Source organism: Equus caballus, chromosome 30 (genome assembly GCF_041296265.1).
Source record: "Equus caballus isolate H_3958 breed thoroughbred chromosome 30, TB-T2T, whole genome shotgun sequence".
Lineage (NCBI taxonomy): Eukaryota > Metazoa > Chordata > Mammalia > Perissodactyla > Equidae > Equus > Equus caballus.
Window position 1 is genome coordinate 20,144,043 of NC_091713.1, and position 14,642 is coordinate 20,158,684.

The following is a 14,642-nucleotide window of genomic DNA, read 5'->3' on the forward strand; positions in this document are numbered from 1 at the left end:
TTGGCTCATCTGACACCTTTCTACCTACTTATTTGGCCTTCTGCAATAGCTGGAAGTTTTGGGACCTCTGAAGTCCCTAAATTCAATGCTCTTCTGAATTATTTGTGCAGATATTAGCCAAATGTCTATCTTTGGGGAACCCCTTTGTTTACACATCACTTATTTGTTTCTTTTACTATATTCTCCCATTTATAGTTTAACTCCAATTTCTTTTTTTTCCCCTAGTATCTGTGGAGATATCAATATCTTTCTCATTATAATCCATACAATATTTGTACTTTCGTATGTGTCATTGCTCTTCCATGCTTCATCATCTTCCATGCTTAGGATATTTCCCCCTTCTTGTTCACGGAGTTTCAGCAGAATAAAATTTTCTTCCTTTTCTCTTTCAACATCTTCCCTTTTATAGCAGTCAAAAGCAGCTATTTCCTTGTGTTTATCTCCCTGACGGAGGGCCTGGCCAGTGTTCGTGGTCTATCATGTGACTGATGCTGATAAACGGCTTTTTTAGAAAGAGGCATTTCATCAAGGACCTGTGCCTGGAAGTCAGGAAGTTCTTCTTGTTCCTGGGAGGTGGATCTTGTGCTCTGAAAGGCAATGCCGCTCCCCATTCTGGCCTAGACAGGGAGCAGAGACCTGAGAATTACTGTTTCTAGTGTTCTGTGGAGGTGGTCCACGTCCCATAGACTCCCCACCAGGCAGAGTGTTCAGTTTTGACCCCTGATTTATGTGGTGAATAAAGCAACTACTTTAAAATTACACTCTTGACCTGTTAGGGCCACAAGTGCACAAATGTGGTGGATGAGTCCCGTTCCAGGTGAATTGAAGTGTCCACTGTGTGATGGGTACTGAGCCCACAGTACCACCGGTGGCACATAGTAGGTGCTCAAATGAATTCAAGTCAAGTCAGGTTGAATCCAGTTATACAACAGGTAATAAAAAAACCCCTGTTGGAATTGGCTAAACTGTTAGTTCAAGTAGAAATCTTAGAGAAGGAAGAAATGATATTGATGCTATAAACTTCCAGCTCACAAAAATTTAGAATTTAATGAGGATAAATAGATTGGATCAGAAAGTGGCCAAATGGAGTGCTGGACCTGCTTTTCATTCATCTGCTGATGCAGAGCCTAGGACGTGCCAGGTGTGAGTGACTGAGCAACTGTTTCACCCTTCTAAAGGAACACACTAAGATGCACAGGGAATTCTTAGCCACTGTCATGCTTCAGTTTGCAATTTCTATTCCTAGGAACCAGGAAAACTGATGCTACTTGATAAAACTGCTATTCTGAACTTTAAATTGGATTAAGGACAGCAAGTATTCCAATGAAGTGATTTATCTATATTTTTCACAGAATAGAAATTGTTTGTGGAAGGAAGAAGGGAGTATGGAAAGAAGGAAGGAAGGCGGGCAAAAGGAAGACTGAGATGGTTATTAGGATTTTTTTGCTTTGTTTATCAACTTTTTGCTTGTATTTTTGACTATGGGTTGGGAAGGGTATGTTTGAGCAGAGAAGGACAAGGAGTAGACAAATAGAGGAAGTGTTGCCCGTTCCAGATCTTTTTGTTTTTCACGAGCTAAATAGGCTATAGCAGAGTCTGGCCACAGAAAGGGGTTGTTGAATGCTTTGTAGCCAAAAAATGTGGTAGCCCTGAAGCTCCGTCTGGTGGTCCTCAGTAGACACTGGGCCCACACTACTGGGATGGGAATGAAGTGGCAAGGCTATCAGTACTGGTGTGTCTCTGTGACAAGAAGCTCTCACTCAGGCAGCAACTGAGCACTTCTGTGCCAGGCCGTGGGGCCTCCAAAATGTGAGAAGCCAGCACCAGCCCTCTGGGAAAGCTGAGTGAGAGGACATTTAGAGATGTTCAAGTGCATGCCCAGAGACACTCTATTCAAATCTAGGAGAACCCCCAAAACCAATTTCTCTGATCCTATAGTATAAGAGCAGATTGTGCCTCTCTCCTGTGAGGATACAGAGCTTCTCCCCTTGTCCGTTTCAGCATCAGTGATGGTGAATTTCATGTCTCAACTTGGCTGCGTCAAACTGGTTTGACCCAGATGGTGGGTCAAACATTATTCTGGATGTTTCCATGAGGGTGTTTTATTTTTGGATGAGACCACTGTTTAAATCAGTGGACATTCAGTAAAGCAGATTGCTCTCCACAATGTGGATGGGCCATATCCAATCAGTTGAAGGCCTCAATAGAACAAAGAATAATCTCCCTAGAGCAAGAAGGAATTCTACCAGCAGATGGCCTTTGGACTTCAACTGCAACATTGGCTCTTCATGGGTCTCCAGCTTATTGGCCCATCCTGCAGATTTTGGACTTGTCAGCCTTCATAATCGCATGAGCCATTTCCTTAAAATCTCTGTCTCTCTGTCTCTTTCTCTCTTTCTCTCTCTATTCTATTGGTCCTTTTTCTCTGGAGAACCTTGACTAATACATCCTTCTTTTCCTGTGCAGACAGAGCAGAGCAAAGCCTGGGAGATGAGCATTTATCAAGCATCAACACATCTCAGTTCCCATCCTGTGTTACTAAAGACACACTGAATTGAGGGCATCTGCATCTTTGAGTGCCTTAATTTCCAAGAGTTTAAAACTGCCTTGAAAGGGTGATGAGGATACACTTAACAAATCTAAGAAAGAGAAACTTTAATTAAAAAAACACTTTAAGATAAGGGGCTGCCCCGGTGGCAGAGCGGTGAAGTTCGCACATTCCGCTTCAGTGGCCCAGGGTTCGCCAGTTGGGATCCAAGGTCCGGACATGGCACCACTTGTCCAGCCATGCTGTGGCAGGTGTCCCACATATAAAGTAGAGGAAGATGGGCACAGATGTTAGCTCAGGTCCAGTCTTCCTCAGCAAAAGAGGAGGATTGGCAGCAGATGTTAGCTCAGGGCTAGTTTTCCTCAAAAAAAGAAAAAATTAAGATAGGATCATTGATAAAGAAGGAAAACAACTACCCTGCCCCCAACACACACACACCACAATTTATTAGGAGAAAGTATAAAATCCTGCCTTTGGGATTACAAAGCAATCTAGAGATTGGAAAGATAAAAATAAACCTGAGATACGTTTCTGAGCCTTTGATTTGTGTCCATTCAGCCTGAAGAAAGAAAGATATGAATATTTTTGCTTTCCTCAAAAATGAATATTTAATCTTTATCTAAACATCCTGAATTTTGAGCACTGTCAGGAGTTTCCATAGTAAGTACAGATTGCTTTCTCAATTTTCCATCATGTGTTCAGAAAACCATTTTAAATCCCAGAATTAATGTTGACATCTCGTTGCAGTTATTAATTTCTTGTTACTTTTGCTTTCCCAAGCTCATCAACATTTGGGTCAATTTTTATAAGCTCTCAGAATAAGGGCCTAAGAAGTAGATTTCTCAAAATGAAGAGGTCACAGTTCACAAAACCACCTTGGAGACAAAAATCTACTCTATTTTTGCAGCTGCCTAATGTTTTCGGTTTTCCTGGCTCTTTATCAGGAATGTGTGAAGTGCTTGACCATGAACGTACAACTCTCCGCTTCATCCTCCCTGATTTCTAGCAGACAGGAAGCTCCCTGCCTTTTACGTAGACCAGAGCTTCTCCAAATCTACGTACACACAGATCACCAGGGCATCTTGTTAAAATGCTGATTCTGATTCAGAAGGTCAGAGGTGGACTGGAGAGTCTGCATTTCCTAACGTGCTTTCCCATGATTTTGATGCAGCTGTTCCACAGACCACACTGTGCTATCTAGACCCACAGCATCAAATACAGTAGCCACTAGCCACACACGGCTATTTGGGCACCTGAACTGTGGCTAGTCTGAATTAACGTGTACTCTAAGTATAAAATGCATACCAGATTTTGAAGATTCAGTAGGAAAAAGGGACAAAGTATCTCATTAATGATTTCATATTGATTTCGTGTTGGAATAACATTTTAGAAATATGGGGTTAAAGAAAACATACTAGTATGGTTACTTTCACCTGTTTCTTGTTACTTTTTTAAATGGAGTTACTAGAAAATTGGAAATTACGTATCTTGTTGGCATTTGTGGCTTGCATTATATTTCTGTTGGGCGGTGCTGCTCCAGATCAACAGAGCTGGTCCTGGACGTATTTGTGAAGGAGAGTGAGTTCTCTACTCCTTCAGTCACTTTTCACCAGGCACTGAATCCCTCTTTTACTCCATCTCCTTAGAACTCATGCTTCAGTGTTTGCCGCCACCTCCCTATCCCCACCCCTTACACAGTGGCTCCCAGCACTCCTTGGCCATCTAGGGCCCTGTCAGTCAGGGTGTATCCTCTTTAGAAAGGCCTAGCCAAAAATGACCTGGAAACTCTCTCAAAAATTCATTAACAGGACTCTCTCTCTCTCTTTTTTTTTTAAGATTTTATTTTTTTTCCTTTTTCTCCCCAAAGCCCCCCGGTACATAGTTGTATATTCTTCATGTGGGTCCTTCTAGTTGTGGCATGTGGGACGCTGCCTCAGCGTGGTTTGACGAGCAGTGCCATGTCCGCGCCCAGGGTTCGAACCAACGAAACACTGGGCCGCCTGCAGCAGAGCACGCAAACTTAACCACTCAGCCACGGGGCCAGCCCCAGGACTCTCTTTTGTGTTCCCTAAAAAGTTTGTGGCACATATATAGCATTTACAAAGGACCAAGTCTCTAGCAAATGGAATGGGCTCTAGAATTAAAAGACCCTAGAGTTTAATTTGATGAATTTATTAATTAGTTAATCCAATAACCTACTCTGTGCCTATCTTTTAGGTGCTAGATATTCAGTGGTGAACAGAATTAACGTTTTACCTACCCTAAAGAACTTAGAGTTTTAGAAGAGAAAGTAGATATTAAACTAGAAAGCCTATGAATAAACAGATGACAAAATACAATCCTGGACTCTTTTTTTCTTCTGTGAATATTCCTTACCCTTTCTGAGCCTCAGTTTAATGTTTGGAATGGGAATAATAACACCTCCTCCCAGGGTTTTGTGAGGATTAGAAATAGTGAGTATATTTGTGTTGTTAGCATAATGTCTGACATAAAGTAGGTACTCAAATGATAGTTCTTGGCTGGCTAAATAACAGTGAACAACCCTGATCATATTTATTTGTTTGCTAGTTTATATACTGCCTGTGATGGTTAAGTTTATGTGTCAACTTGACTGGGTGCAGGGATGCCCAGAGAGCTGGTCAAACATTATTTCTGGGTGTGTCTGTGAGAGATTAGCATTTGAATCAGCAGACACTCAAAAAGATGCCCTCCTCAATGTGGCTGGGCATGATCCAATCCTTTGGGGGGCCAAAGAGAACAAAAAGGTGAAAGAAGGATGAACTCTCTCTCTCTTCTCCTGTCCTTGGATATCAGAGTTCCTGGATCTCTGACCTTCGGACTCCAGGACTTATACCTTAGAAGTTCAGCCTCGAACAGAGTTACACCATCAGTTCCCCTGGTTCTCAGGCCTTTAGACTTGGACTGAATTACACCATTGGCTCTTCTTTGTCTCCAGCTTGCAGATGGCAGACAATGGGACTTCTGGTCCTCCATAGCTCTATAAGCCAGTCATATAGTAAATCTCCTCTTATATATATCTATATACACCTATATAAGATATATATTTTTTGCATATATGTCCATATACATCTCATTGGTTCTATTTCTCTGGAGAATCCTGACTAGCACACTGCCTCATTCCACAGGCTGTTGTGATAGCTGGTTAGGTGGTTGCCGTATTATAGATAGCAGGTCAACTTTGACTCCCAATGTCATTCAAGCTTCTTGAGTATATTTCCTAAACCTATCCTTTGTACATAAGAAGCATTTAATAAATGTTTTTTGAATCACACTATACCTGGAATAGAGATTGCAAGTATCCTGGTACCAACCTCCTCAATTGCAGAAGAAAATAGAAGCCAGAGTTGAAGCGACTTCCCCAGGAGTACACTTTACACAATAGTTCTAGAAAAGAATACACTGGTCTTATCTGCTAGGGGCTTGTGGAAGGAGAGGATGTGTGGAGCAGTCAGAGGAGTGAGGGAGGACGAGGGGAAAGGGGACCTTAGAAAGCCCCGAGTTTCAAGGAGAGACAGTGACAAAGTGTCAGATTTGATGGTGGATTTTAGCAGGTTGAGGTCAGAGAAGAGACTTGGGCAGAACAGCTGGGAGCAGGTTGCAGACAAGGAGGGGGTGGGAGCCAAGTGTCAGTGGAGGTGACAGTGTCAAGGACTCCTCTTTCAGGAAGTTTTGTGATTAAGAAAAGGAGAGAGCTGAAGAGATATGTGGAGGAAGCACCAGTGTCAGAGGACTTTCTGCTTGTTTCGTTTTGTTTTAGAACGGAGGGTTTGGTCCCTTTGCAGGCTGAGCTGGGTTTCCGGTTGAAACGAGCCATGGAAGGTATGAGAGAGGAAGAGGGCAGTTGTCAGCACCAGGTCCTGGAGGAGGGAGCACTGATGGGACAGGAGCAACTATTAGCCTTGGAAAGTGAGGGGTCATCTTTGCCTCCAAAATGGAAGGGAAGTGTGGATAAACATTCAATTATATGTTGAGGGGCAAGAAGCAGAGTTTAAGAAGTGAAGAAAGAGGCAGGACAATCTAGGGAGAGTAAGGAGGGCATCATATGCTGATGTTCCACCCCTGCTTCCAGCCCAGACTCTCCTGAACTCCTAACCTAGACCCAGGCTTCTCGAAGTGTGGTCTGTGGACCAGTGCGGGACCACACACTGTTTGTTGCTGGTCTAAATTTAGAGAAGGAGTTTGTGTCAGAATGCAAATAAACATTACAAGCACACTGTTTAGTTAAGCTGCATTTTCTCCTCTCTCTGAAAGAAGCAGAGCACTAATCTGCCTTCTGGAAGGAACCCCTTTCTCATCACAGTGCACAGAGCAGGTACTTTTGGGTACCACTGATACATGCAATCTCATGACAGTTCAACCTCAATACCCCATAGATATCTCTCATCAAACTGAGCTCATCACCTTCCCTCCTAAACCTGCTGTTGCTCCTTGACTGTCTTCTTCAGTGAGTTGGTTCCTGCTCTGACCAGGTCTCTGAGCCAGAAACACGCGGGAAGGTAGGTCATCCTATACACCTCCTTCCCCTTCCTTGACCAGCCTAATTGATACTCTCTCCTACCTGGCTCTCAAGTCCACTCTCTTCTCTCCATCCTCATTATCCCCAATCTAGTCTAGCCTACCAAAGTCTTGCTTGGATATTGCCACAGGCCCCAGGCAAGCCGTCCTCCCCACTGCTGCCCCAGTGAGCTGTCCAAAGCCCAAATCTAAACACTTGACTCTCCTGGTCTACCTTCAACGTCTCCTCATAGTCCATGTCAACAGCCTGGAATAGCTTGCAAAGCCCTCCTCACAAGCCAGGCATTCTGAACTACCGGCATTTGTGTTTTCCTTGACCTCTAAGTATTCCTCCATGTTGCTGCCTTCACATGTGATTTTTGGTTTATGTCTGTCACCTCATTCCCTTACTCCTAGGAATTGAATCTTTGTAACACCAACACCTAGCACAGTGTCTGGAAAATAGTGGGCACTTAGTACATGTTTATTAAATGAATATATGAAGTAAAGGCAGAAAGGGACAGCTTAGCTGACCTCATACTGAGCAGAGGTAATGAAGGTGTGGTCATGAAATGTTGTCTGACTATGGTCAAGTGGGTCTCAGTGCCTGGACTGGGCTAGGCCTGTGGATAGAGCCACAGAACTCAAGCAATAGAGATGAGGGGCTGGGGGCTGGAAGTCAGGCGGGCCATTACTGAAAGGCCTCCAGTGGCTGTGGCTTCTCTCGCTGCATCTGGTACATTCATGAAAGCTCTTCTGGATCACATCAAAAGCAGCCATGGCTGAGAGCGTCTTTCAGAATGAGAGCCCTACCACCTGTGCAAGTTGTCAGCTACTCTTCATTTCTAGGCTTCCTCGGTTTCTCTCTCTTCCAGCCTGAAACTCACTATTCCCCCCGATCCCCACCAAGACCACTACCATTTTGCCTTCTGCCCTTGACTTAGACTCTATTTACTTACCATCTCATTTTTGTCTTTGCATTCCTTTGAGATATGACTTGCAGACTCGAATATAGCAATAGATGGTGAGACAGACCCAGTTCTGACATTCTACTCTGGTCTTTAGGGCCCCATGTGCCAACAAGAAGGATAGGTAGGACAGAGAAGGAAGGTTGGGGTGGAGGGGAAATTAGCACAATGGTTTGGAGCCAAATAATAGATTATGGCTGGAAACTCCCATCTTGATTTGGCTCAAGGGCCACAGCTATATTTGGCTGGCCCCTGATTGACATAATTATTATTGCCTGAAAGTAATTTTAGAAAGAACTGAAAAGGAGGACATGGGTGATTAAAGTTCTAATAATAACATTTCTAAAAGTCTGGGTTAATGAATCTGTAACTCAGGTGAAAGAAAAGAGGCTTCAGGTGTTCAGGGATTAACACCTGGAACTGAGCTTGGAAAAAACCTTTCAGCTGGGGAGTCAAGTAGGGCAGGAACAGATCAGACACCCCTAAGATTCTTGGGGGAAATCGAGGGAGAGATGTAGCTCATTTTTACATTGGAAGTTCCTCTAAAAATTTTGTGAGTAAAATAAAGCTTCACAAAACAGATAATGTTTTTAATTCACACACGGAGCATCCCTTATGGGCAAGGTCTTGTACTAGTCCCTTTGGGAGATTCCCACGGGTGTGAGCAGGACTGGTCTGAGCATTGGCTCAGGCATTCTGGCTGTTTATAGCCAGCATCTGCTTTGATTAGGCCCGGGTCCCACCTGATTGGCTGATGCCCTACCAGTTGTTAAATATTTTGAATGTCACCCTTGGATATCAGACAAACTTTCTGTCCTAAAATAGCTTACAGTTTAGAGGGTAAGATAGGCCCGCCAATAACTCCCGCGCAACGCTGTGTCATAATAATGATTACAATTGTATCCCAAGTCGTCCTTTACAATGTGCTTTCACACACGTTATCGCTCTTAAACTTCACCACAGCTCTGCAGTGCAAGCTCCTATTCTCATTTTGCAGATAAGAAAGCGTGACGCTCGAGGAGGGCGGCGGGCTTTCACGTTTCACAGAGCAAGAACCTGTCCTAACTTGACAACATCTGATTTGCCCTTCACTGCTCACCCACGGTGCCCGTGGCCTCCCTATTTAAAACAGGAGATTCATTAAAGCAAATAATGGTCTATTTCATGAATTGATTCTTGATTTCTAAACACAGATTTTCACATTCAAGTAACCACGTGAAGATCAGCCTGGTAGCCCTGTCATTCTGATAGTTTAAAAAAAGCCTCATTCTGAGAAACAGATTATCACGAAGTTCAGGTAATATACATGGAGAAAGTGTGAGCTGGGCAGTTATGTGTAAAACAAACAAAAGTAAAACAAAATGAAAAAGCAAGGGCAAGGAGAGAGTGGATTGCAGAGGGAAGAACAAAACCAAGCAAACAGGCAAATAAAAGCTTTGAACATAAAAAGTATCCGGTGATCTGGGGGTCGCACCTACACTCTTGAACAAGCCACAACGTATCACCATAGCTCAGCACAGAACAAGAGTGCTTGTTGCTCATACTGGTCCTGAGGAAAATAGGTTAGACGCTAGTGACAGGAGTGTTGATGTCTGCGGAAATAAGCTTGGGTTTTCCGGAATTCACTCATGCAGAATGCCTCATTCTCCAAGGGGCCATGTACACGTGCAGCTGCTCTTAAAGTGCCTCAAGCCTTTATACGCATTGTCGTGAACAACGTGTCAATAGGCTACGGGGAGGAATACCAAAAAACTGCTGAGCAAGAGATGCCTGGAGTCTGCTAATCACTTGTCCAACGTTCCCAATACAGGAGGATGCCCAGATCCAGGTCTCCGAGCTGGGACGCTGGTTGATTTGGTGCCTTTTCTTCTGCATCTGGCAATCATTTTAGCCCCGTCCCATCCATACTAATCCCCTGGCATGATTTCCTTCATGGAACCTTACAGAAATACTATGCCTGGATGGGAAGGGAACTTAGAAATCGCTTAATGCACACCTTTTTTTCCAGGAAAGGAACGTGATATTTACAAAAGTGAAAGACTGGCTCGGGAGGTCACAAGAAAGCTTAGTTACAAAATTAGTATTAGAGACTAGAATGTCTGGCTGTTGTTACCAGACATTTGTTAATTTCAATGTTTGGACTAGCCTTACTATCAGATGACTTGTAGAACTAGTAACTCCACCAGGTATTATGTGTCAGTCACAGAAATTAGGCCACCTTATTAGGACCTGCTCACTGGGACATCTATATGAGGTGAATTTTGTGAAAGTTGGGCATAAACACACTTTTGATGATTTAGATTCCAATTTGCATGTACTCAGGGATCTCTCTATGGTGCATCTTTGAAAGGACTCCAGAATAAACTTTTTCTGTGAATCAAAGAAGCTTGTTACAGCGAATATTTGCTGCCTGGTTAATTCTTTCGACAGCTCTAACAGCTTATCTTCAAGGCTGGCATACCCATATCTCCATCATCACCTGGTGCATTTTTGTCACTGATTAATTCACTTTGCTGCAAGAGGTACATGAATTAAACCTCCCCAGGGCAGGGGTGTGAGTCTGTTTTGTTCAGTTCTGAACGCCCAGTACTTAGACTTCAGCCTGGAACACAGGAGGTGCACGGCAAGTATTGGATGACCAAATAAATAAACTGATTTTCAAAAAGGAAATCTCGGGCCCAGCTCACCTCTGTCACAGTGTCCACCTTCACAGGTGCTCCTCCTGCCCGAGTCTGCCTCCTGTAAGGAGTATAGCTTCACAACTACAAACCATTTCTTCCCTGCTGCTCTGGCACCCAAATCAGCCTGGCTTTGCCTTCTCCTTCTCCTGGACACTGAGCAACCAGCCCACCAGTCCAGTGGGTCAGATCTCAGCTTCCTATATTACATAGCAGCTCCTGGGACCATCTTTTAGGCCTCCTCAGAGTGTGTTTTTTTCTTTCTGCCATAAGCCACCCTGTTTTGGGCTGCCTCAAGGGATGAAGGAGTTTTCTCCATCCTTCATCTTGGGGAGAACATCCCCATCCAATGAGCACCACTTGCACAGTGGTGGCAGGCCCTCTGGCCCTCTGTCCACCAGGGAACAGAGCTGCCTTCTTTATGAGCACATGCAGGTTAGTTTCCTGTGACCCCCATTAAGTCAGAAATGCCCCCTCCCTTTGTGAAGGTCACGCAGAGGTTACAGAGTGTAATGCAATCACTGGGAGACGGGATGGCATAATAGTTGACAGCATGGCCTTGGGAATCAACCGACCTGAGGTCAAGTCTGGCAACTTCTACTTCCTGTGTAAACTTGGTCAAGTTACTTAATTTCTCGACAACTCAGTTTCCTTATTTGTAAAATCAGGAAAATACCAGAACCTATCTCGTAAAGTAGAAGTAAAAATTAAACGTAAGAATGTGTTCAATGCCTGGTACACATTATAGATGCTCAATAAATTTTTTATATGTATGAGATGGAAAAAAATAAATGATTAGTTATTTTTAGAGGATGGCAATGCAAATGGGGGAAGCTGAAAGAGGGTCAGATACTCCATAGGAGAAGCGAACAGTCTCTGGGGAAAGATTAGGGTTGGGGCCTGCTAAGGGAGGACTGAAGGAGCTTAAACAGGTTTGGAGGGAGGGAGGGAGGGAGAGTGAAGAATTGGAGAAAGAAGAGGCAATAAGGAAAGAGTAAGAGGAGGAAGGTATATTCGAAGCTCCTCAGGAAAGAGAACTTTGGGGAAGACTGTGTGTTTTAAGCAACTTTCCTGACCAGCTCTCTTCATCCTCCAGAGAAGGGTATGGCCCTCGGACAATGAGAATATACAGCCTTTCTCTTATTTGGTAATTTTACAATTTTCTACCACTGGGCTATAAACTCTGTGACAGTAACAATTCTGCCTGTTTTGCTTCCTGGTGTACCCCGATGTCTGGCATAATCCCCCCCAGACTGGAATATCTGACTGCATACAAGGCAGACCAGAGTCTCTTTCTTTCTTCCCACCAAGCTTGGGCTTCCAATTATTGATGAAAAATGATTATTGAAGAGGTTCAAGTAGTTAGTTCCTTTCACTGCTGCTCTTGCTATGAACACACAGCAAGACAAAAGAAATACAAGTTAAATGTTGGTTCTCCTTAACTTCAGTTCCTTTCGGGTGTCAGCCTCCTGTTCCTTTCCTCATTCCATAGTGGGTCTGGCTCAGGGAGAGAAAACAGTGAAGGCCCAGACAAACCCTGACCAGTCCTACAAGTCTCAACCACTCTTTTGTCTGTCAGGTGGTAGATGTCTCATCAGGGGACTCCCCGGACAGACAAAGCACAGGCTGAGAGGCCTGGCTTCTTGCCCCACCCCAGCTCAGCTCCTGGGCCATCTGCTGTGTTGCTGTGCACCCAGTTTCCAGCACAATTCTGACCTCAGGTAGGAGGCACTGCACCCCAGTGCACATGTTCCGGATTGTCTGTGCTGCTCAGAACGTGGTTCCAGGTCTCGCTCTTCAGCTCTCACCCCTGTGAGGCTGCATTCTTATAACTGGACTTTGGCTTCAGCCACTGATCTCTGAGTCCTTGCTCTGTCAACTCCCAGTTCTCTCCTAGGACTACGTGTTGCTTTGCTCCTAACAATAACAAGACTAGTAATAGCTAACAATTTTGGAGCATTTTGAGTATGCCAGCCATGGTGTTAAATAAACACTCTCCTTGCGTAGCCTCTTTCAGTCTTCACAATAATCTTGTCAGGTATTAGAACTATTTATTTCCATTTTACACATTCCAACACTGAGGCTAAAAGTTAAATAACTTACCTGAGGCCACTCGGTCTGGAAATGGCACAGCTAGCTCTCAACCCAGATAACTGGTCTCCCTACTTCCTTCAGTACTTTCCCTCCTAGTCTATCCCCCTTACAGACTTCTTTAAAAGAGGAGAGTCTTGGGGCTGGCCTGGTAGCCTAGTGGTTAAGTTTGTTGTGCTCTGCTTCGGCGGCCCAGGTTCACAGGTTTGGTTTCCAGGCCCAGACCTACAGCACTTGTCATCAGCCGTGCTGTGGTGGCATCCCACGTACAAAACAGAGGAAGATTGGCCACAGATGTTAGCTCAGGGCCAATCTTCCTTAGCAAAATAAAATAATAAAACGGGAAAGTCTCAACCAGCCACTCCCTTGCTTAAAGTACTTCAATGCTATCTCTCCGCCTTTTGAAAAAACTCGCTCATTCCTGGGTCTACAAGGAAGGCCCCGTATGATCTGGTCCTCACCTCACTGCACAGCCTCAGTTGTGTCTCTTTTCCCTTCTCTTTTCTAAACTCCAGTCCTGGCAGTTCCTGGAGGAGGTGACCTCTTTCCAGTCTTAGCATATTTCATCATGCTATTTCTCCTCCCAGAAGGCTCTCCCCAGCTCACTGCATATCTGACTCCCTTTCTTCCTTCACGTGTGAACTTAAATGTCACCTCACTAGGGATTTTTCTAAATTGGGTTCTCCTCTTATTCTATATCATAGCTCCCTGTTCATTATCTTCATGGCAAATAAGATTTTGAAATTACTTGTTTGCTTGCTGATAACATGTACTGTTTCTTTCTATTGGAATGGGTTTTTGATCAAGGCAGGGACTTTGTCTCATTTCTCATTGAACGCACAGCCCCTTACATATTAGGAGCTCAATAAATATTTTTTGAATGAATAAATGAATGGTCTGTCTGACTCAGAGGTATATTTGCCATGAAACCAATCCATTTATTCTTTGGGGTCCCTCATTTGCTAAGGGTCATAGGATGGTATCCACATGGTCACATATTTTTGAAAAATTTGCAAAAATAAGATATTTAAGCTGCAATTATTTAAATCCACAGGAGTGTTTTCTGTGGTTCTAAACACTCCCATGTATAGTTAAGTTACTACTAGCCATTCCAAAGTAAGAGTGGTTTCCGGGAATGCTTCCATTGTCCACTGTGTGGGTTCACTTGCTGTTGTGACACAAAGGTTCACAGCTGTGGTGCCAGAAGTATGTGGGTGTGGAAGAGAAACAAGACTTGAAATGCATGGCACCAGATATTAGTCTGTGGAAAGTTCCTCCAGATCTTACAGCTCATTTATGAAACCTCAGTAGAGTTTTCCTAACTATGATAACAATTCTAAAAACGTATTTGACATTGCTAAGAATGAGTAACAAATCTGAAAGAAATTTCTCTAAACTGTCCTTAGGAAAAAACAAATGTTCTGTAATTATGGATCCATGACACTATGCATTTTACAGCCCAAGCAGTGAGTGTTAACACACACAAATTTTAAACAATCGTTTAGGAGGTCAGGAGATCTTAGAGTGGAATGTAAAATGTAACAAAATAAGCGAACTGTGTTACAAATGTATGAAACAACCTTACTGAAAGGGATAAGGAGGGAAAGGTGCTGACCTAAGTAACTGGAAATTAGTGGAGACTGCAAGACTGAAGACCAAAGAAACTGGACGTCTGCACTGTACTCTAGGTGATAAAGTTGTGTCCCACAGGGGCAACGATTCTGATAGTGCTATACATGTATATACACTGGAATTGAACAATTGAGTAAAAGATGGTAGACTGTGGGAGCCAGGTTACTCACTAAGTGGAAGGTTACAGATAAGCAAGGAGAAGAAGCTAGA